This window comes from Leopardus geoffroyi, chromosome A3 (assembly GCF_018350155.1).
Source record: "Leopardus geoffroyi isolate Oge1 chromosome A3, O.geoffroyi_Oge1_pat1.0, whole genome shotgun sequence".
Lineage (NCBI taxonomy): Eukaryota > Metazoa > Chordata > Mammalia > Carnivora > Felidae > Leopardus > Leopardus geoffroyi.
Window position 1 is genome coordinate 109,231,084 of NC_059336.1, and position 24,059 is coordinate 109,255,142.

Genomic DNA, 24,059 nt, shown 5'->3' on the forward strand with positions numbered 1-24,059 from the left:
GCTGCCCTCTGTCTCAGAAAGGGAGGACGGAGTGGCTAGGGCTTTATGGGCTCCACGGAGGAGGAGGACGCGGAGCGCGTGGGGGGAGTAGACACCTCGCTGTCAGGTCGGAAAGCTCTCCAGACACCCTTCCAGGAGGGAACCGCAGTCCGCAGGCCAGGGCTGTGCCCCGGGGCTCGCGTTCCGGGGCTCCTCGGCCCCCGAACCCACTCCCGCCGGTTGCGCGTGGCTAGGATGCAAGTCCAGATTTAGTTGTTAAACTAGGCTTGTGGGCCGTTTACTAGTCACCCAGACGGTAGTGAGGCCCGATCAGACTGAAAGGTCTGTGGTGTGAAGTCACCTGATCCTTCGCTCCCCGGTTTTGCTGAATGTGAGCTCCTACTGTACGTGTACCAGGAGCGCCCCTGCCCCCTCCAAGACGCATTTGCTTTGGCAGCGGAGTGTTGTGTGTCCCTCTCCTAACACCCCTATTTTTAGGAGTTCAGCATTTGATCTTTTGCTGTGGTGTGAACCGAACGCCTGAAATCCTGATTGAGAATTTTGATAGTACTTAAAGGCATGAAGTTTTTCAAATGCTTATAAACAGTAAAAGCTTACGGTTAAGGAAGTATGGCCGGGGCATAGAGAAGATTTTATAAACTACACTAAACGTGAACTTGTGTTCTTCAGATTCCTCTTTCCACAATCTGATAAAGGTTTAGTGAGATGAGATGTAAAACATTTTGATAAGATGTTATCCATAAAGACACTTCAAGAGAAAAGTTTATGTGAACTATGTATTTCATCATTCATAGTAACCCTTGGACGTGGTGACCATATGTCAGAGGCGATGATAAACTTTAGAGTTTTGATACGGGATAAAGAACAGGAAATAAAGTTTATTTTATTATTGCCTGCCAAAAAAAGCACTTGACAGAACTGTTTACATAGAAAAACCAAAATACAACCAGAGAAGAGGGGTTTTGCTTTAGATCTCTTCTGGTTGGAATTCTCAAATAATTAGTTTTGGAATGCTGATGGATTGATTAATTTAGATCTTTTGGACCCTAGGGGTCTGTAGTGTGTGTGTGTGTGTGTGTGTGTGTGTGTGTGTGTGTGTGTGTGTGTAAGCTCTTGTGCTTTATATATATATATTTTTAAGGTGACCGTTTTAGATGTAGTTTCAGAGTGTTTTATGTACTTGCCTTATTAGGAGAAGCATAACTTTATGACTTAGTCATGGTGATGAACATTGTTTTTATTTTGTGGTACATTGGAAAGAGATGTGATTCTTAAGAGTTGATAAATAGGGCTCACTATTTATTAAATGTTCTGCCTGCTACTCAGAGGTGTTTGTGTGCTTTTTTCCCCCTACTCTGGAGGTAGCCCTTCACTTGGTAACGATACCTGTCAAATGACTGCCTAAAACCTGCTAATTTGCTCTGAAGTCTCTCAATACTACATTAAAATCCAAATTAAACTTCTTAAGATTTGTGTTTAAAGTCCTTGCAGACAGGCTGTGAATGAGTAGGGACTCATCTATTTTTGACTTTGTAGAAGCAACTCTTTGTCTCCCTCTGCTTTCTGAATAAGTAAAGTTGAAGAACTGAGTTGGGGTGAGTCAGGTGCCACTCCAATAGCTCAATCTTACGAAGGTGCTATGTGTCTCTTAAGAGAAATGCTTACTCTCTTTAGGAATGCACGATCTTTATAAAGTACTTATGTACTCTTGTATTTTAATGGCTTTGTGGGATGATAGGAATCTGTGGATGTGATTAAATCTCCTTAGTAAGGTGTTTCAGAATTCCTGGAAATTCTTTATTTGGTGAAGAAAGATCTGCCTTACAGTTAAGAGGTATTTATTATAGGGAAAATAAACTGTGAGTTAAAATGAGATTCTGGCCTTAAGTCAAGTGTGTCCATTTGGGATTCGATTTTAGTTTGCCACTATGTTTTAACTTTAGGATAAAATTTTTGAATATTCACAAGTGAAAGTAACTTTCTTGAAATTGTTAGACCTTTTCCAAAATTGTGCTTTTTCCACCTGTCTAGTATTAAACAGTTGTTAAAAGTACCTGGAAAACTGTCACCTTGTTCCATGCTGGAGTTCAAGACATATTGTGAGAGGGACGCCTGGGTGGCTCAGTGGGTTAAGCGTCCCATTTCAGTTCAGGTCATGATCTCACGGTTCATGGGTTCGAGCACCGCGTTGGGCTCTGTGCTGACAGCTCAGAGCCTGGAGCCTGCTTCGGATTCTGTGTCTCCTCCTTCTCCCTCTGCCCCTCTCCCGCTCACACTCTGTCTCTCAAAAATGAATAAACATTAAAAAAAAAATTTTTTTTAATCGCGATACTTTTTAGCAAGATGCATTAAAAAATTGTTTATGCTCGTTTCAAATACTTGTTTGACATGATTGTGAGCAAAGCCTTTTGGCAGGCTCTCAAAGTTAAGAGACAGAAATGTAAGGAATGGGAGTGGAAGTCAAACTTTTTTGTAACGGTGATTTATTGCTTTACAGAAGTTTTCTCTGGGGTGGCTACAGGGAAACCCCCCCTTTTTTTTTTCTTTAAAAAAATGTAATGGTATTCTGTGTAACCATTTTAGGGTTCTAAAATCCAGGTATGTTAACTTTCTTGGGCATTATTTAACTTAAGGAAGATAGATGTGAGTATTGAGTTGCTGAACTTGATCCCCCAATGAATTCATTACCCATGTTAAGTTTCTTCCTATCCTTTACTGTTCCCTATCACCTCTAGTACAGAAGAATGGTTGAGGGCTTTCTCTATAGCTTTAAAAGTGAGTAGTTGAAAAAACTCCACCAATCTGAAAATATGGTGGCAATAGGATAATCCTTGATATTTTATAAAGTGCTTTAAACATCTTGCTTTGATTTTTTTTTTTTTTCTTTCTTAAAATCTGCCTTTGAGAGATCCCATTGGAGGGAGTGATTTTGACTTGTCTACAGTCACAGAAACTACTCAGAGGCACTCTTACCCCTGTAGACTTGGAGGAGAGTATGGGTCTTTCTTCCTTGAAAATTATCACAGGCATAATTAGAAATGCCAGGGTAAAACTGTTGAATGATGTCTGAAATCATACTAATGATTTTTTTTTTTAGTTTTATAGGCATTTAATAGCTTACCAATTGATACAATAGGATTTTTTAATATGCAGAAAACATGAATAAATTTTGTTTTACGCAGTCGGAGAGCAACAACTCTTACTGTAAAACACAAGAGCAATATTATATACATTCCTTTACTGATTTTTTTTTTAATTGTGTCAGTATCTTCAGTTAACGTTTACAATCTGGGAACTGTTTTCTCCAATCACCACCACCTCTGCAACATTCATATGAAATCAGTGCTTGCTTTCATGTCAGTGTCAGATCAACTTCTAACTCGAAGATTTTGTGTTTGTTTCTGTCATCTTCATAGTGAGCCTTAGGGATGCCTGAAGGATAGGCAGGACAAAAAGCAGTTGTGACTTGTAAATCCAGCTTGCCCTCCCCCCCACCCTACTGAAAACAAACAAACAAACAAACCTCAAAACTTTTTTCACCAATTTTGTACATGTCGTTTCTCTACCAGGAGATTCTTTTTTGCATCATCTAGATTAATTAACACATTGGACTTATATACAGCTGGACAGAAAGAGTAACCATTTTAAGTGCCTTTTCCTTCAACAATTTTAACTTCAGTTGTTTAAGGATTGGGACAGTTAATGAGTAACGATAGAGCAAGTCACTAAGTGGAGTAGGAGATTTTAAAGTAGAAAGGGAAAAGGTAGAAAGAAGAATTCATAGAAAGAAGTAGAATTCACGAAGTAGAACAACTTTGCTTATTAAATACATTGAGAAGTACAAAATATTCAGAAGTGCAAAGCCAAGATAACTATTTTACAAATGATTTTTCAAGTTATTGGTAATCCTATCTCTCTGTGTTTAGGTGTACATATATTTGCTAAACTTAGGTAGATTTTTGTAAAATGTGTATTTAAGTAGCCACCCTCACTGTGGGATAAATGGCTGTAGGTAGGCGGTTTTATGGGCAGATGATATCTATTAGAAGGAATTGTTAAGTCATGAAAGACTTATTTATACATTCTCTATTTTCCCAAGGAGATAGTGTACATTTTGACTAATTTGGGGTTTAGTTTTCTGACCAGTACAGGTAGGATCTAGGGGATGCCTGGGTAATGTACTATCTTAATAGAAATTATTCATACAAATTATATTTCTGTGACTGGCATCAAAATAACCAGTAACTTGGGGCGCCTGGGTGGCGCAGTCGGTTAAGCGTCCGACTTCAGCCAGGTCACGATCTCGTGGTCCGTGAGTTCGAGCCCCGCGTCGGGCTCTGGGCTGATGGCTCAGAGCCTGGAGCCTGTTTCCGATTCTGTGTCTCCCTCTCTCTCTGCCCCTCCCCCGTTCATGCTCTGTCTCTCTCTGTCCCAAAAATAAATAAACGTTGAAAAAAAAATTTTTTTTTTTTTAAAAATAACCAGTAACTCTAGTAACTTGTTGGTGAACTATGTAACTTATGAAAGAGCTTATCAAGGATCTATAGTACATTTCATCTTTTTATTGCATAATACTCTGTGGGGGTAATATTTCTTTAATTACAGAGAAGCAAGATAGTGCAGTGGGGAAGAATGAGGAATCAAAAGCTGAGTGACATCACTTAAACTCTCTGAGCCTTGAAGCTCCGCACATACAGCAGTGATGATAATCCCATGATAGGGCTGTTGTGGGAACAAATGAGATGACAGGTACAAGTGTTCTGTAACTTGTAAAGCTGTCTGTGTGTAAGAGACAGTAATGTACATGTAAGAATGTGCCAATTCGACTATGCTGTTATATAGATGTGTATATTTGCAGTCAGTCTCTTCTAATTTTTTTTTCACTGCAGTGTGGACAAAGGTTTATTTTGAGCAAGGGTAGTGGGTACATTTTTAACTTTACCTGTAAAATGCTGATAATGTGTTCATGATTAGGGGTATTGCAAGTATTAAATGTGATAAATGCGCCTAACCCACCGGCAAACATTCTGTTGATGGTAGTTATTACTATACTGTATAGTATTTAAGATGAGACTCTGAACTAAAAGTTAAGTTTCACAATAGGTGACTTGAAAGACCTTTGTTAGTTTTTATAAGATAAAAATATACATGCATATTTCTCAGCCGTCTTCATTTTAATAAACTTGCACTTTAGAGAATCAGTTAATCATATGGCAAAACAGTCTTCTGAAATTGCTAATTTTTTTTAAGATTATTTATTTTTTAGAGGTAGAGACAGTGTGAGCAGGGGAGAGGCAGAGAGAGAGGGAGACACAGAACTCAAAGCAGGCTCCAGGAGCTAAGTTGTCATCACAGAGCCTGATGCGGGACTCGAACTCACAAACTGTTGAGATCATGACCTGAGCTGAAGTCGGGGGCTCAACCGACAGAGCCACCCAGGTGCCCCTGAAATTGTTTATTTCAATTATAGGATTCAGTATGAAGTAATTTCTTAGTTAAGGTCGTGGCAGTTTCCAAGTGGAGTGCATTGACTTTTCAGACAGTAAATGTGTAGAATCTAACGGGTCTGTTATGCCCAAGAGTGCCTCAAGAATGATTGACTTGAAATTATACAAATTGTGAATCCCATTAAAAGCTTTTTTCCCCCTACATGTAATAATCATTTATAGTAGAGCCATGGATAGTGCTTAGGATATATTATTTTAACCAAAGACTTACTTTTGAATTCTATACACTTCTTACGATCATCAGAATGGATTTAGAATGGAGGTTTTAATGCTAGCTCTATAATAACATTTTTTCCTTCCTGGTAGGTAATATCTGCCCTAGTAAACTTAAGCAAATTTCCAGGTTTTTTGTTTTTTGTTTCTTGATTGTTAAATAGTCTGTGAAGGCACTTTAGAAACTTTAAAGCCTTCTATAAAGAAACTTTTTAAAGGGGGTGAAATTGAAATGCTAAATGAGCTATTTTTTCATATTTGAATGAATGGGTTCATGAGATATTAAAAGTTGGATTAAATTAACTTTTATCAGAATGGGAGGGAGTTGATTTTTTTGAAGGAAGTTGTAGAGAAACTTTGACACGAAATCACCCTTCTTCTGCGATTTTTTTTGAAGACCTTTGTTAATCACATCTTCAGAAATCGCTTTCTTTTCATCAGCCCTTTAATTTTAAGATAGATGTGTCAATATGAACTGTGGAAATTTTGTTTAGAGTTGAGACTTTTTATTGCAGGAGAATGGCAGTGGCCTTGGGTATTGTTTATCAAATTCTGAAGTGTAGGCTAGAAGCTCTCAGAAAGGTTGAACAATGTTGTTGATGCCAAATGTCTTACAATTAGATATTAAGATAGAAATGTACTGCATTTAAGTTACAGCTGAACTTGTGATTGGTCAGAGCTTTTAATCTAATACAAGTCATGGATAATTTATACCTTGTAAAAGTTTTAATTTTTGTAAAATTTCAAAAGCAGTAAATCTTTATAGACTTTGGAAAATATAAATAAAATAAAAAAGAAGAAAATAAAAATAATATCAACTAGTGGTAAGTGATATGGGAAACAAAGGCAAAAGAAAAAATTAAATTTTCTTGCTACTTATAGCCCATTGACAAGTCTTTGAGACAGGCATTGTGACCTTCCTCTAGGAACTCAGCTGCCTCAATGATGACACTTTGCTAAGGGCAAAAGGCAATATTAGCTTAACATTATCCCGATCTCTAGGGTCCTAGAGGATTCTGTAAGTCTACTTTAACATGTAAAAACTCCTTTGGAAACTTCTTTTATCTCTACCCCCCAAATACATGTCAGCAATCATCCTCCAAATATATGGCCCACTGATATACATCTCAAGGATCTCGTGACTAAGGTTTTATTAGACAGTAATAAATGAACTTTTCCGAACAGTAGCTAGCCCCCTTAAGGTCCTGGAAACCTTGTTTCCAAAATTCCTTAGAGACTTGCAGTGTCCCTAAGCCCCCTCCCAACCTGAAGGTATGTAATCAGCCATCCATCACAACCCTAGTGCAGCTCTTTCTGCCCATGGAGCCGGTTCCATGCTTTAATAAAACCACCTTTTTGCACTGAAGAGGTCTTAAGATTCTTTGTTGGCTGTCGGCCCTAAACCCCAACATTTCTACATCAGTAAGTACTGCTAACATTTTAGTGTACATCTTTTAGTATATATCCTTTTTGAATGCATAATTTAATTTTTCCTAAATTGGGATCTTACTGTAATTTTGTAATTTGCTTTTTCTTTAAAAAAATATTTTTTTAATGTTTTATTTACTTTTGAGAGAGAGAGAGAGAGAGAGAGAGAGGCAGAGTACGAGCGGGGGTGGGGCAGAGAGAGAGGGAGACACAGAATCCCAAGCAGGCTCCAGGTTCTGAGCTGTCAGCACAGAGCCTGAAGCAGGGCTCGAACCCACGAGCTGTGAGATCGTGACCTGAGCCGAAGTCGGACGCTTAACCGACTGAGCCACCCAGGTGCCCCTGTAATTCACTTTTTCATTCCATATTGTATTTCCTTGTGTGATTAAATAATCTTTACAACATGATTTTTAAAGTGGCATTAAAAATGGGGATTTTTTTGTGAACAATGCTGGCGAAACATCTTTGTAGATAAATTTTGGCCTTTAGGATATGGTTTTAAAAGTAGGTGGGTCAAACTACCTATACGTTTTCAAGATTGAAGACACATCAGCAAATCATTTGGAAAGGTTGTTACCATATATTCTGTGTTCATTTGGGTTAGGTTTGTACTTGTTTACAAATACTTCTGTTCACACGTGGATGTTGTTATTTAAAAATGAATGCCAACACATATGTAAAAATGAGGACCTTACTGTTGTATTTGCATTTCATTGATTACAGTTGATCTTGAAATTTTACAATGGTAACTGAGTGTGAACTCAGAACTTTTTATTAATTGCATTTTTATAATCTTGGACCATCTCAGTGTTACTCTTACTATTTTGTAAAAGTCCTGTTGTGTATAAGAAATTCTTTTTCATATTTGCTTTTTAATTTTGTGGGGGAGGGGGTTGGCGAATAGTGTTTTTTTTTTTAAAAAAACGTTTAAAATGGCTCTATATGAGTGCTTTTTCTTAAATAAATTGGCAACTTTTCAATTTACTGATGCTCATCTCTTCTGAATCTTTAGGTATGCTAGAGGGTTTTCTTTTCTTTCTCTCTCTCCCTTTTTTTTTTAACTGTTTTGAATTCTTCCTGAGATATTGTTTGTTTCTGACTCATTAATGACAAGAGTATGTGCATCTGCTTTGGTGCCCATAGTGTGATAGAAGTTCCTAGCTTAGGAGCTGCGTTTATATTGTCCCACCACCAAGCTTCAACTTCCTTAACTAAAAAAACCTACTTTGGAAGTTTTTAGATTAAAAGATAATGTCTTAAAAGCACTTGGCATGTATTGACTATACAAAGAAAGTTATCACCCCTTCAGGATGAAGAGAGCCTGAAAGGGCTGGGACTTGTTTTCTTTTGGGAGAAAAGAGGGGGAGTAGGGCAGGCTGATAGAAGACCATTTTTGGACAAAGAACTAGCTTTTTTCCCCTTGATGCTATCAGTTGACATATTGAACACCTACCTTTTGAAAGGGCTTTTCAGTTGTGTGTAATGAGTACCGTTGTGGAAAAGTGTAGAACAGATCCCTGTTCTAAGCTTTCATGTAGTTGGGAGATCAGATAGACCTTATGCATATTTGTGAGTAAAGTTTATCATTAAGTTTATAATTTCAGAAGTAGGAACCCCTGTGTGTGAGGGTGGGCTTTGTCAGGCCTTGAGGAATGAGTGGGTCCTAGGAGGCTGAGTGTAGGATATCCTACTTGTTTGAAGATAGCCAGTATTTGGTAAGTTTTTTTTTTTTTTTTTACAAAATAGTTTAAGCACTTGTCTATTTCTAAGAATTTTTCTAAAAGGGATGCTTAAAAAGTATTTAAAAGCAATTAGATAGTGGTAGCTGAAAGATCAAATGGTGTCAGAGCATGTGTAATAAAAAAAGAATATGGGGCACCTGGGTGGCTCCGTGGGTTAAGTGTCTGACTTTGGCTCAGATCATGATCTCACAGTTCATGAGTTCAAGCCCTGCATTGGGCTCTGTGCTGACAGCTCAGAGCCTGGAGCCTGCTTCAGATTCTGTGTCTCCCTCTCTCTCTGCCTCTCCCCTGCTTGCACTCTGTCTCTCTCAAAAATAAATAAACATTAAAAAAGAAAGAATGTGGGCTGTTTTTATAGCCAAGCTGAGCAAAGAATTGATTTAACTAACTGTATAGTTCCTGGAAAAACTGTCTGAATAGCCCCAAATGTGACTTCTTAAAAACTATGGAGATATGTTTCCCTTACCCCTATTTTTAAAAGTTATTTATTTTTGTTTATTTTTTGAGAGAGTGCACAAGAGAACATGAACTGGGGAGAGGCAGAGAGAGAGAGAGGGAGAGAGAGAATCCCAAGCAGGCTCTGTGCTGACAGCAGAGATCCCAACGTGGGACTCGATCTCCTGAACTGTGAGATTCTGGGCCAAAATCAAGAGTCAGATGCTTAACTCACTGAGCCACCCAGGTGCCCCACCCTGCTATCCCTGTTTTTGAGCCATGTGTATTTATCTACCACAAGAAATTCTGACATGTACTCTAAAAGTTGCCAAACTAGAGAAAGGATGAAAGGAGAATATATTGAGAACCTCTGACTTTCTTATTCCTTTTGTTTTTTCAAATTAGTCACATTTATCTACTTAGAAGGATGTTTGTCTGTTTTGGCACTATTCCTTTCTTTTTACAGCTGTTCTCGTAGTAGGAATTTTGCCTGTATTGAGCCGAGTTTGGGATTTGAGTGTATACTTTTTTTTTTTTTTTTTTAACTGCTCCTATAACGAGCCATCTGAGGTAGAGAGTTGTGACAAAATGGAATGTAGCATCTTATTTCCAGAGTCTTGGCAGATACCTATTTGAGATTTGTCATAAAAACCTTATTCTAAATTTAAGCTTGGGTCCCTGTGTATGTATTTTAATGACTCCTTTGCTAACTGGTTATCCCAAATTTCAGTCGCTTTTCTATGGATTTAATATCTTTTAACTTACTACTGAGTTAATTTTGGGGCCAGATTAAACTGTTTGCCTGAGTTAAGGAAACCTACTCTGGTTTTGATGGATTCCTGATCCCTGTGTTAGAAAACCTTAGAGTAACTGTTTCAAAATTACTTTTGGAAATGGAAATTTAGTGCACCATAGTTTTTTAAAGACTTATAAGAAAAGAATATGTTCCTTATAAAAATATGGAATAATTTAGTGTTATCAGTTGCCTAGTTCAGAGAAGGATGTTGAAGAACTGGCTAGCTCTTGCATTCATTGCTTTCTATTTTTACTGTCACCTTCTGACTTCGGGCTTCTCACCTTGTACTCTGGCTCTTCTAGTTGCTTAATATCTGATTTCCCTGTTTTTTTAGGTTCTCATTATACTTCTTACTCACTCATCACTTTTGGTTTATCTCTGCAACACAGCTTTGATCCTATCACTCCTCTGCTTCAAAATTTTCCATGGCTCTCAGGATAATGCCCAGTATTCTTACCCTAAACTTTTAAGGTTAGCCTTAATCTGCTTTTCAGGGCTCAGAGAGATGCAACCTTCTCCAGGATGTCTTCATTGATACACTAGTTTAAATAATCGAACATGGCTCTTTCTTTATACTGTTCTTTTGCACTTGTTTTGTCGGAGCCTTGAGAGTGAGGACCATTATCAGCAAATTGTATTTCTCAAGTATCGAGCATAATGCCTTGCTCTCTAATTACTACTAGCTTGAAGTGGGTAGGGTGGGGGACCTTTCTCACTTATTCATGACACACTGTGTACCATAAGAAACAATGAATTACACATTTATTTACATGTAACTGTATATGCATGTCTTACTGAAAATTGGCAAATACAGTTTTATTGCGTCTCATATTTTATTTAAAAAAATTTTTTTTAAAGTTTATTTATTTTGAGAGAGAGAGAGGAGAGTGCTGAAGGGGCAGAGACAGAGGAAAAGAGGTAGAGAGAATCACAAGCAGGCTCTGCACCATCAGTGTGGAACCCGATGCAGTGCTTGAACTCATGAACCAGGAGATCATGACCTGGGTCAAAATGGAGTTGGATGCTTAACCAACTCAGCCACCCAGGTGTCCCTGCATCTCATCTTTTAAAAATCTGCAATTTAAAACTTGCCCTTCTAGAAAGCTTATGAAGAAAAAAAATTGTTTCCCAAATGTTGGGTGATGGTATAAATGATTTGCTGACTGTATAAATGATTAAATTTTGACAAGGAAACTTTTGGGAAAAGGGAAAAATAGCTATATGCCAAGATTTGTTAATAAAGATGAGAAGTAAACCCCTCTTCTGTTTTTTTTTTTTTTAAACAAATTATATTTTTGGTAACTTTTTTTTTCAGCTTTCTAGAAATCTTGAGCACGTAAGTATTCAGCTCTGTGTTTATTCAACAAACATGCTCATTTGGCATAGTTGGAAGATGATGAATTTGACGAAGACCTGAGTGTGTATCCAGATTTGATTACTTAGGAAATACGTGTCCTTGCAAATTGCTTAATGTGAGCCTCAGTGTCCTCCTTTATACAAACAAGGAAACTCCTAGCTTACCCAACATAGTGATTTTGAGGATTAAAGAGATATTATGTACTTATGAATCCAGAGTAGACACTCTTAAGTATTTTCCTCTGTTCTCCAGTAAAAGGTACACCTAAAATACTTATTTTGTACATTATTTCATAGAGTGGGAAAGTTATTAATAATGTTTTTACTTCTTTTCTCAGATATCTACTTCTTTCAGTTCTTTGCTCTAATAAATGTTTCCTCATTAGGGAAGCATTGCCTGGCCACTCTTGTATGAAGTAGCAACCCCTGTTTCCATTTCCCTTAACTTGCTTTATTTTTCTTTGTAGTGCTTGACACCAGCTGATGTCATGTATTTGTTTTCTATTTCTTCATCTTTAGGAAGTAATAAACTAAGGGCAGGATTTTTTTTTTTTTAATTTTGTTCACTAGTGAATCTTACAATTCTTAGAACCATATTGTAGGTGTTCAGTGAATATTTGTTGAAGGGGTAAAGACTTAATGCACTCCCACTTCTAATCCTTTAACACCCTGCATTAGAATTACCTTGGTGGTTGTTAGTGGGGGTGCTAGTAACAAATGTAGATTTCTGGACCCTGCTCCTGATCAGCTTAATCAACTCTGGAGGTGAGATCCAAGACTGTATTCCAAGCAAGCCACCCAGGTGGTTCTTCAGCTTCAGTGTACATGGGACTCATTGTTTTATGGTGTAGCTTTGGCTAATTAAATATTGGCAGTATAACTCAGGCCCAGCTCTAATTAAATTATGGATGGACTGACTATGCTGTAGCAGTTTTTTCCCCCGTTGATCTGTCAAGGGAGACTTGTTTTTCTGTAGTTTTGATTATTTTGGTTACTCTTATTATTTTTGTCCAGAACTCCAGTTTAATCTAGAACTTTAAGGATCTAGAAATTTCTTTCAAATATTAGATATATATAAGTCCACCTCTCCCAAACAAAATCAAACCCTTTAAGCCCACACATAATCTGTACTTGTCATTTTTTACTCATGAGAACAGATGAACTGATATCAGGGATTTGTTTTAAGTGATAAACATTATTTAAAAATATGGGCTGTTTTTCAGTGTCCTTTCTATGACTATACATCACTGGGAACAATGATTTTTATAAACATTATCCTGTAACATTGAAAGGCGGTTTGGTATAGAGGAAACAGCATGGGCTTAATTAAAGACCTAAATAGAAGTCTCAGTGCGTATACTTTTAACCTGTAGAATCTTGAATTTCTTTTTAAAAAACTTCTTTGTCCGGGGGCCACCTCAGTGGCTCAGTTGTCCAACTCTTGATCTCAGCTCAGGTCTTGATCTCAGGGTCGTGAGTTCATTTGACATTTTGGTTTTGAAGTTTATCCGTGTATACACGCTTACATCATATTCGTTAATTTCAGTTTTTTTCTATTTCATGGTTTATTTATGAATATTTAGATTGCTTCAAAAACTTTTTTTTTTTTTTTGCAATTTCAAACAGTACTTCAGTGAACGAGAAACCTTGTTTTTCTCTTCCTATGCACATGTGTTAGTATTCCTCTAGCATATAAATAACTTCCCAGCGTGGAGCCTACTCAAAAAAAAAAAAAAAGAAAGCCCCCAAGCCCCAACTTCTTTGTCCACATTTCATCTCTCTGAAATGGGGATAATTGCTAAGTCTCAGGGTTGTTGAGAGGATTCCTGTCACAGTGCCTGGCCTAAAGTCATAGAGTCATTCGATAAGTATAAGTTCCTTTTTCTGTGGAAGTAAATTCTGAAGTAACTCAAAATACTTCATTGAAAACAGTTATAACCTATTTCAAACTTATAAAAATGATAGACGGGTGCCTGGGTGGCTCAGTTGGTTGTGTGTCCAACTCTTGATTTCTGCTTAGGTCATGATCCCAGTATCATGGGATCTGTGCTAAGCTTGGAGCCTGCTTGAGATTCTCCCTCTGCCCCTTTCCCCCACTTGCTCTCTTTCTCTCTTTCAAATAAATAAAGTTTTTAAAAATTATAGAAAAAATATTAAAGATGTCCAAGTGCTCATTGCATAGATCTAATGCATTGTATATGCCCTAATTGTTTTGAATCGTTTTTAAAAATGTTTTTAAATTTATTTTTGAGAGAGAGAGACAGAAAGAGCGTGAGTGGGGGAGAGGCAGAGAGAGAGGGAGACACAGAATCTAGAGCAGATTCCAGGCTCTGAGCTGTCAGCGCAGAGCCTGATGCGGGGCTCGAACCCACGAGCTGTGAGGTCATGACCTGAGCTGCAGTCAGACACCTAACTGATTGAGCCACCCAGGTGCCCCCATTTTTAGTTTTATTTATTTTTATTTAAACAAAAATCTTTTTTAAGTTTATTTATTTTGAGAGAGAGAAAGAGCATGAATGGAGTAGGGGCAGAAAGAGAATTACCAAGCAGGCTCCGTGCTGTCAGCACAGAGCTCTATGTGGGGCTTGAACTCAGGAACCCTGAGATCATGACCTGAGCTGAGATCTAGAGTTTGATGCTTGGGGCACCTGGGTGGCTTGGTCTGTTAAGCAGCCTTCCTTCGTTTCTTCCTTCCCTCCACAGACACACACTTATCTTGAAGTTGGGATACATGTTTCCTGTTTTTTTAATAGTCCTATAACATATATGTATTTTTAAAATAAACAATATACAATACTGTGCTGTATTTAAAAATTTTTAGTAAGTGACTTAAAGTATGTACTTGTGGTTTGATTTGTTTTTTTATTTGACATTGGTTTTGAAGTTTATCCATGTATACACACTTAAATCTTATTAACTTCAGTTTTCTATTTCATGGTTTATTTATCTATGAATATTTAGATTGTTTCAAAAATTTTTTTTTGCAATTTCAAACAGTACTTCAGTGAACAATAAACCTTGTTTTTCTCTTCCTGTGCATGTGTGTAAGAATTCCTCTAGCATATAAATAATTTCAGTAAACATTTTTTTCAGTATTTCGTACTCTAATTCTTTAACAACTGGGACCACAGAACAAAAGTGTATATCGCCCCCCCCCAAAAAAGTACATAAGAACAGATGCGAGACCTTTGGGGGTGTCTTGGGTGAGATTTTCCACAAGACTTAACTTTAGAAGAAAATTGAGAAAAACCTTAGGACTTTAGGTTGCAGAACCTAAACAGAATTTTTCTGAATTTCTACGTTGTTGCTTAGAGTCCCCTGAGCCATTATTTATTCTAGCATCTCTTAACTAGCTAACAAAATTGACTTCATAAACTGCAGCCTCATTTAAAATATCTAATTTAAATTAACTTCAGTTGAAAAGTGTTTTTCTGATCTCAAAATACACTTATATTTAAGTGCTTAATATTTGGTTATAAGCTTTGGGAAAAAAACCTCGCATTTATATGTTTGTAGTCTGTTTTACATTTTTCTTAATCTAGATGAATTCATAAAAACATTTTTATGCCTCAGTATTCTTTAAATGGGAACAACAAAAATTCTGTGACATCAGTACTGGTTACTGTGGAAACAGTAGTTTTCAAGTGAAAAATAATATGTGAATCTTCTAAGAAAACAACTTTTGTTTCTCTCCTGACTTGACAGCAATTAAGGAAGGAGATGAATTACATACACTTTAAAAGCATTTTTAGCAAAATGATTAGCAAAACAGGCAGAGTTGGTGTGGGAAAGTATCTGATACCTGAAATTGTTAATAGATCTTCTGGAATCTTTGAAGTTTTTATTTTTGCAATTTGCATTCTGGTTCCCATTTTACATGACAGAAGTTTAATAACTTTGTGAGTTCTTAATAACGCTATTTTATAGGAGCAAATAGTTAAAACGTTTTCTTGTAGGACTGACTGGTTAATAGCTGCTTCTCTTTTTCAAAAAAACTATATTAGGGGCGCCTGGGTGGCTCAGTTGGCTAAGTGTCTGACTTCGGCTCAGGTCATGATCTTCCGGTTTGTGGGTTCGAACCCCGCATCGGGCTCTGTGCTGACAGCTCAGAGCATGGAGCCTGTTCCGGATTCTGTCTCCCTTTCTATCTGCCCCTTCCCCGCTCACGCTCCATCTCTGTATCTCTCAAAAATAAATAAACATTAAAAAAAAAAACTATATTAATGAAGTCTAAGTTTGTGTCAGTAATCTTATTCTGGGCTGCCTCTGTCTGGGGGAGAGGGAGGGAAGCCCAGCACTGTTTTAAAAAGCTCACCCAAGGGGCGCCTGGGTGGCGCAGTCGGCTAAGCGTCCGACTTCAGCCAGGTCTCGTGGTCCGTGAGTTCGAGCCCCGCGTCAGGCTCTGGGCTGGTGGCTCGGAGCCTGGAGCCTGTTTCCGATTCTGTGTCTCCCTCTCTCTCTGTCCCTCCCCTGTTCATGCTCTGTCTCTCTCTGTCCCCCCCCCAAAAAAAAAAAAAAGCTCACCCAAGCTTTAAGAGACTCTTAAAAACTGAGAACAAACTGAGGGCTGATAGGGGGGTGGGAGGGAGGGGGGGTGGGTGATGGGTATTGAGGAGGGCACCTTTTGGGATGAGCACTGGGTGTTGTATGGAAACCAATTTGACAATAAATTTCTAATAAATAAATAAATAGCTCACCCAGGTGACTGATGATGGCTCCAAACCAATAATTTTCAACCCCAGCTATATATCATGTCACCATATTAAAACATTTTCTGCACTTGTATTTTTAAAGTAGGGATATCTACGTTCACTGCCTTATTTCGCTGTTTCTAGAACCCTCAGTGGCTAGGCTGGAGGTTAGTTACATCAGAATAATAATAGCAGTCTCCCAGGAAGAATACAGGATTATAGTTTGGCTTGAAAATTTTTCTCCTTCTGTGAAAACTTTAACATAGGTAGAAACCACAAAATAAAATTAGTTTATGTATTAATGCCTGTAAAATACGGTGATTCTTGGTACTTCATTAGGTTCTGAGACCAGCAGTGTTGGTATCACTTTGGAGTTAGAAATATGCGGTTTCAGGCTCCACTCCAGATTTACTGAATCAGAATTTGCATTTTAACAAGATCCTCAAGTGATTCATATGCATGTTAAAGTTTGAGAAGCCCTGCTGGAGAGGAAAAACACTAATAAGACCTGGCCCAGTTCTCCCTGCAAACAGAAGTCTAGTCGTGTGTTTTCCTTACCTGTAAAATGAGTGAATTTGGCTGCCTAATCTCTAAAACCCCTGTGAGTGATATATTAGATGTAATGTTAAGTAGTGAGGCTAATTTTTAGCCATAGGTACTAGAACTTGAATGTCCTCATGTATCTTCTAGACATGTATTCTAGAAAGCATATGTATAATCTGTTGATGCTTAAAATACTTGTAGGATTAAAAAAAAAAAAAAAGCCCTTCCTTCCTCCCCAGTATGAACAACTGTCTTGAGTTCTTTAAGAAAATAACTATTAGTAATTTCCTAATACCTTTTTGTTTTCTTTTTTTTTCATTTTGAATTTTATTTTATTTTTTTTTCAATATATGAAGTTTGTTGTCAAATTGGTTTCCATACAACACCCAGTGCTCATCCCAAAAGGTGCCCTCCTCAATACCCATATACCTTTTTGTTTTCTAACCAAAATATTTTGGCATGATAAGGTAGTGAATTCAAAGGAATTCATTTACAGAGGAGTACGTTTTTCACCATTGGAGACACTCAAAATTATATTTTCCGGCTCCTGAATTCAGGTCAAGAGAAAACATTTTAAATTGAATTTGAGCAATGTCGGAATTATTGGACAGCTCTAATTTTTTTTTTATTAAAAAATTTTTTTGACATTATTTTTGAGAGAGAGGGAGAGACAGAGAACCAATGGGGCAGGGGCAGAGAGAAAGGGAGACACAGAATCCGAAGCAGTCTCCAGGCTCTGAGCTGTTGGCACAGAGCCTGACCTGGGGCTCAAGCTCAAAAACCATGAGATCATGACCTGAGTGGAAGTCGGCTGCTTAACCGACTGAGCCACCCAGGCACCCCTGGACAGCTCTAATTTTTCATCACATTGGAGTATAACCTTCATGGGCAGTATTCCTTGATGGGGACAATACTAATTAGAATATTTTTGTTCTGGAAAATGATTAATAAGTTGGTTGTATTGCTTTATCCTCTCATTTAATAAATGAAAGTGCTAAGGGGAATAGGCTGCATGTGATTTTTTTCAAAATCTGCCATACTGAAATTATTTACATAAAATTCACTGAGTTTTGAGTACCTTTTGATGAGTTTCGATGAATGCATAGTTTTGTAACCACCATCACCGCCACCACAATCATGATATAAAACATTTCCATCATCTGAAAATGTTCCCTTGTACCCCATTATAGTTGTCTTAACTTGGGATGCTATAACAAATTAGCATAGACTGGGCAGCTTAAGCAGACATTTATTTTTCAGTTATGAAGGCTGGGAAGCCCAAGATCAAGGTGCCAGCAGATTTGGTTTCAGTCCTCTTTCCTGGTTTGCAGATGGCTGTCTTGTGTGTCCTCAGAGGTGGAGAAAGAGGTTCTCTCTCTCAAGTCTCTTACTAATCCCGTACATGAGGGCTCAACCCCCGGGATCTTATTACCCCCCCTCAACAGGCCCCACGTCCAGATACCATCACATTGGGGATTAGGGCTTCAACATATGAATTTGGGGGACCCACATTCAGTTTGTAGCAGTAGTCAGTTTCTCTTCCCCTACCGTCAGCTCTTGGTAGTTAGTGATCTGCTTTCTGTTACTGTAGTTTTACTTTTTCTAGAATTTCATGTATGTGGACTCAGACAGTATGGCATTTTGTGTGTGGCTCCCTTCACTTAGTACATAGCTTTTTAGATTTATAAGTGTTATTGTGTATTTCAGTAATTCATTTCTTTTCCTTTTTTTTCTTTTTTTTTTTTTTTTAAACATTTATTCACCTTTGAGAGACAGAGACAGAGCGTGAGCAGGGGAGGGACAGAGAGAGAGGGAGATACAGAATCAGAAGCAGGCTCCAGGCTCTGAGTTGCCAGGACAGCACCCAACACGGGGCTCGAACCCATGAACCGGGAGACCATGACCTGAGTCAAAGTCAGACGCTTAACTGAGCTACCCAGGCACCCCCATTTCTTTTCCTTTCTAAGTAATAGTCCATTGTATGGATTTAACACAATTTACGCATTCTCCGGTAAATGGATATTTGGGTTGTTTCCAGTTTATGGTCATTATGAATAAAGCTACTATGAACATTCATTTTCAGGTTTTTTTGTCATAATGTTTTAATTTCTCTTTTAAGTACCTAGGGGTGTGATTGATGGTTGTATGGTAAATATATTTAACTGGGGCTCCTGGCTGGCTCAGTCAATGGAACACGTGACTCTTGATCTCGAGGTCGTGAGTTCAAGCCCCACATTGGGCATAGAGATTTTTTTGGGGAAAAATGTTTAACTTTCTATACGGTATTACCAAAAAGTTTTTCAAAGTGGTTGTATCATTTTGTACTCTTTTTTTTTTTTTTTAACCTTTATTCATTTTTGAGAGACAGAGTGCAAGCAGGGGTGGAGCAGAGAGAGAAGAAGACACAGAATCCGAAGCAGGCTCCAGGCACTGAGCTATCAGCACAGAGCCTGATGTGGGGCTCAAACCCACGAACCGAGAGATCATGCCCTGACCCTAAATAAAAAGTTGGACGCTTAACTGAGCCACCCAGACACCCCTAGCATCTTTCTTTTCTTTTCTTTTTTTTTTTTTTTAACATTTTATTTATTTTTGAGACAGAGAGAGACAGAGCATGAACGGGGGAGGGGCAGAGAGAGAGGGAGACACAGAATTGGAAGCAGGCTGCAGGCTCTGAGCCATCAGCCCAGAGCCCGACGCGGGGCTCGAACTCACGGACCGCGAGATCGTGACCTGAGCTGAAGTCGGCCGCTTAACCGACTGAGCCACCCAGGCGCCCCGCATCTTTATTTTCTTACAACAAATTCCTACAAATAGGTTTGCCGTGGTATGAACTCTTTAAGGCTTTAAAAAATACGTGCTAGAATAAACTTCTGAATACTTAGATACTGTTTTCATATGGTTATAGGGTGTAAATGTTGAGGGCAGGTGCCAGACACCAAAACATTGCTTTTGTCAAACTGCTAATTTTTGTAAATAGACTGAGTAGACTGAATGCAGGCTACTTTCCATAAGAATTTGTTTCAAGTTTTTAGTTGGAATGTGAATAACTTATACTTTCATTGCTTTTGAATAACTATACTTTCATTGCTTTTGAGAAGTGAATTACTCCTTACTTGGTTCTCTCTCTACAAATTTAATTTTGGACTGAAATAATGTAACGTTAGTAACATTTTATTGTAATGCAGATTTCTAGCATCTTTATATTGCCTTAGTGTGTAATTATGCCTGAAGTTTGCAGACGGATCTAGGTCAGTTCTGAAGTGTAAATTTTGCTGTTGGAATGTATACTGACTGTATGAATTTGGCAGATTTAAGATCAGTGTGTTTAAAGAGCAATCAAAAAGACAAATGTCTTTTTTTTATATAGATTTCTTTTTTTAGAGCAATTCATAGCAAAATTGAGTGGAAAATACAGAGTGCACATGTACCCCGTGTCCCCACACACCAACAGCTGCCCTGCTCCACACCAGAGTGGCACCTTTGTTACAACTGATGAATCTTCACTGACACATTATTATTCCCCAAAGTCCACAGTTTTCATTAGGCTTCATTTATGGGGTTGTATATTCTGTGGGTTTTGACATATGTATGATGCCTTGCATCTATCTCTGTAGCATCAGGGAGAATAGTTTAACTGCCGTCAAAATCCTTGTGCTCCACCTGGTCGTGTCTGCTCCCCCCCAACCCCTAGCAACCACTGATCTTTTTTTCACTTAGACAAGTGTCTTTTTGTAGGCCTTGTGGCAAATAGGTTAAGTATACTTAGTGTTAAGTATGGGGAAATAGCTGAGGAACAGTTGATCTGCTGTAGGTATCTTTCAGCTTTGACCTTGAAAGATGCATTAGGCAGTAGAGTGGGGGAGAACTGACTTGAAACAGTGAATCAGGAAAATTTATTGGATGGTCGAAGTCTACTTCAGTCATTTTTTGGCATTGAAAAATGGAAATAAAATCACTATTCTCTGCCTAGCATTTAACTTCAACTTAAAATCTTAGAGCAATGCTAAATTTAAAAAGATTTCCAGTTGTAGGTAATCACTGAATGTTAATGTTTACAGGTAGTCTGATGAAATGTACAATTCTTATATTTAGTTGCTTATATCAGTGTTTGATGAATGAAGTACTGTGTCTGTAGTTAGTACAAAAATGGTAGAGAAATCATGGTGGGGGAGTAAACTCAGTGAACCGTGTCGTTGTGCTCCATCATGCTTTTGAAACATGTTTGCTGCACTTCACTTTAGAAGTCTGTAGCGTAGAAATGGTGACAAAAACGTAGACACCTGCTGCCTGTATATCTGAGGTACCTATCTTTATCCACGCTAATAAAAGAAAATTGGCTACATGGTAACTGTAGTCAACCAGTCTAGGTGAAATTTCAAGTTAATAACTTGTTAAAAACAAGTGGTTTGTTTTTCTTTATTTTTTAATGTTTATTTTGACAGAGAAGCAGAATGCAATGAGTGGGGAAGGGTCAGAGAGAGGAGAGGGAGAGAGGGAGGGAGGGAGAGGGAGAGACAGAGAGACAGACAGAATGAGAATCTCAAGCAGGTTCTGTGATGTCAGTGCAGAGCCCAGTGTGGGCCTTGATCTCACGAATCATGAGATGACCTGAGCTGAAATCAAGAGTTGGATGCTTAACCAAGTGAGCCACCCAAGGGCCCTTGTTTGTTTTATTTTTAAGAAACTAATGCTTTCTTTACAGTAAGAACAAGACTGTTTGTTGGTTTTAACAAAATCAGCAATCTCCAAATTTGGTCATTGTGATATTTTAGCACTTACTCATTTTGGGTTCTTTTTAATTAGTGTATTGGTAGAACTTCATACTTCTAACTGTAATTTTGTGATAAATATACTACTCTTGAGTTGCTGGAAGTATTTTCCCAAACTAGTTATGTGATTGTCAGATTTGCTTGTAAAATACCTAGGGGCAGGTAGGTATAAAACTCCTGAGTAAAATGTGTAAATTTCTTTCATTCAAGAAATATTTATTAAGCACCTGCTAGGTGCCAAGCACTATTCAGGGTGCTGGGAGATAGAGTGGCCAACAGGATGATTAAGATTCTTATTTTTGTGGTATATACTTTCTATGGAGGGAGAGATATAAGGCACAAATGTAAACAAATGAAAAAGGGTTATTTTAGATATTGAAAAGGACTGTGGAAAAAAAACCTCACAAAACCTGTTTTGTTAAAGTGATGTGGAAGGGTCTATAGACTGAATGGTAAAGGAAGGCCACACTTACGAGAACATTTGAGCTGAGACCTAGATGATGGAAGATAAAGCCATATGAGTTTCTAGGGACAGAACATTCCAGACAGGGGAGAACACAGGACAAAGATTCTAAGGTGGGAAACAGGTTTGACCTGTTCAAGGAACAGAAAGAGGTCCCGATTGCGAGGGCCAGATCACATAGGACTGTGGAGGTCATGGTCAGGACCTTCAGAGTTTTGTTTTTTTCTGTATATTTTCTGGTTACAGTGGGAAGCTAATTGAGTGTTTTAAACAGAGGATTGGCAGTCTAGAGGGGGAGACCTATAATAAATAAGCATTTACATAAATATTCAAATGATGGGTAAATTCAGATTAGGGGAGTATAGGAGGACTAAACTTGATTAAGAACCTTAGGAAAGATATTCCTGAGGAAATGACGTTTAGGAAATGACGTTTAAACGGAGGCTTAAGGAATAAGCATGAGTTGATTAGGGCAACAACATGGAAAAGAATATTCCAGACAAAGGAATATCCTCAGTGACATATGAGTCTAGAAAGAGCTTTAGTAGCATAAGAATCTGAAAAAAGTCTAGCTTGTCTATTTGTAGTTTACACAGGCAAGAGTAGCACCAAATGTATTTGGGGCAGGAGAGATTTGGCAGTGAGTACAGGATTTTATAAGGTATGTGTAGGATTTTAGTTGTTAATGCTCTGTAACAGTGATTTTAAGGAGAGTAATTTAATAACAGTCACATTTATCTATATTATTTTGTTACTCTGTGCAATTTAGATTGGTTTAAATTTTTTTTTTTTAACGTTTTACTTATTTTTGAGACAGGGAGAGACAGAGCATGAACACGGGAGAGTCAGAGAGAGGGAGACACAGAATCTGAAACAGGCTCCAGGCTCTGAGCTGTCAGCACAGAGCCTGACGCGGGGCTCGAACTCACGGACCGCGAGATCATGACCTGAGCCGAAGTCGGCTGCTTAACCGACTGGGCCACCCAGGCGCCCCTAGATTGGTTTAAAGGAGGGAGCAAAAAGGGAGACCAGTTAGGTACCATTCTGTATTTGTATACCATTGAAACTGAAAGTGATAATATCGTCTTTAATTAAATATTGATTGCTTTTACTTCCAATGATTCTCCTTTGAAATTGCTTGCTCTTAATATTGTCACTGTTTGTAGCACATTTTGAAATAGTGTTGCTGCTTTTGCTATGTTCAGTTAAAGGTGCCTTGTGATGGAAGAAAAGGCTCTCATAGTTTTTGCAAATCAAACAAGCTAGATATTTCTTTCTAGGGGAAAAAAAGAGCTATGAATGTAGATATATAATCTTTAAGAATAGTGGTTAGTTGGATAAGGTATTCTTGCCGTGTTGGCTACTAATATGCCACTCCTCAGTGGACTGGCTGTCTCCTGGGAGAGAAGGGACTGTCATTGCACTGAACACAGTAGATACTGTATGTCTCCTTAGATTGCAAAGGGTCATTTAGTAGACAGACTCAAGGGGAGAGTCTCTTAAAAATGTTGGGGTGGGGGAGGATAAGGTCCCTACCAGTGATTTGGCTACATGGGATCAAGCAATTGATAGGGAAGAAAGCCTGACAATGGAAAGAAGTCTCTGAAATTAGCTATTAGGTGTTTTTGTTTGTTTTGTTTTATTAAAAGGACAGAAACCTAAACTTTAGAAACTTGTCTCTGCTGTTGCATATCTTTTTTTAAGTGTTTATTTATTTTGAGAGAGAGAACAAACGACCATGTGTGTGCTCAGGAGAGGTTTAGGGGAAGGGAGGTAGGGAGAGAATCCCAGGCACGCTCTGTGCATCTCCTGCTGTTGTGTGTTTTATTGTTATTTCTTCATTACTATTCAGTAAAGTTCTGCAAAGATTACCTTGTTTTGGTGTGCTGGGTGAACAAGGGAAGAGTTGATACACCTGTTTTGGGGAGTTAGGTAATTTGAAATGGTGGTTGTGGTCTGTAACAGCCCAGAGGCAGATGAAACTATAGGATATAACTCTGTACCTCACTGACCATTCATTTTGTGTTTTCCAACAGAACATCAATCCTGTGCTTTGCTTTAATAAAGGAAGCTGTACTATTAGGTTACTCTTACTAAATTAGGGACTCATTAG

The 24,059-nt window shown here is 38.1% G+C and overlaps 1 protein-coding gene across 4 annotated transcripts in view; it reads left to right on the forward strand.

Annotated features, from left to right (window-relative positions):
• Positions 1 to 24,059, forward strand: part of ATL2 (atlastin GTPase 2) — a 59,836-nt gene that overhangs the window by 595 nt on the left and 35,182 nt on the right. The window lies entirely within an intron of this gene.